Below are 736 nucleotides of genomic sequence, written 5' to 3'. Positions count from 1 at the left end.
TTATTATCATTATTATTATTATTATTATTATTATTATTATTACTATTAGTATTAGTATTAGTAGTAGTAGTAGTAGGAGCTGGCCAGGTCACGTCAAGGAGGCCCACAACATGATTTCCCTCTCCCATCTGCTCCGCCCAGTCTCTCTCTCTCTCTCTCTCTCTCTCTCTCTCTCTCTCTCTCTCTCTGCCTCTTTTTGAAATAAAAAATATTCAGTAGCTATTTTAGGAGAGAGAGAGAGAGAGAGAGAGAGAGAGAGAGAGAGAGAGAGAGAGAGAGAGAGAGAGAGAGAGAGAGAGAGAGAGAGAGAATATTACTAGGAAAAAATAAATGAATACGGGACTCCGAAGGAAAGCATGCCTATTGGGACCTCAGTTTCCACCTGGTGATTTAGAAGGGGCGGAGCGGTGAGGCTAATTAGGATCTCTCTATGGACAGCCATTCCTCTGGTACTGTATTGTCATTTCAACTTTTCCTTGTTTTATTGGTCCTCCGCCCTGCCCGGCCACCTCTCTGCCCCTAGCTCACCATGCTTCACTCCTCTCACCCCATCTCCTCCCCTCCCTTCCTCCATGAGCCAACAGAGCGGCAATATCTGAAAAGCGTTGACAATGGATGTTACCATTTTTTTACCCCTTCAGTAACAACAATCTGTGGCTTATGAAAGACTAAATAGTAAAATACTGCTTCTATCTATGAATAATATTTGTCAGAATAGCCTAAAGAATAATAATAA

This window comes from Eriocheir sinensis, unplaced genomic scaffold (genome assembly GCF_024679095.1).
Source record: "Eriocheir sinensis breed Jianghai 21 unplaced genomic scaffold, ASM2467909v1 Scaffold821, whole genome shotgun sequence".
Lineage (NCBI taxonomy): Eukaryota > Metazoa > Arthropoda > Malacostraca > Decapoda > Varunidae > Eriocheir > Eriocheir sinensis.
The sequence above is the reverse complement of the archived record's forward strand: the minus strand, read 5'-3'. Positions refer to the sequence as shown.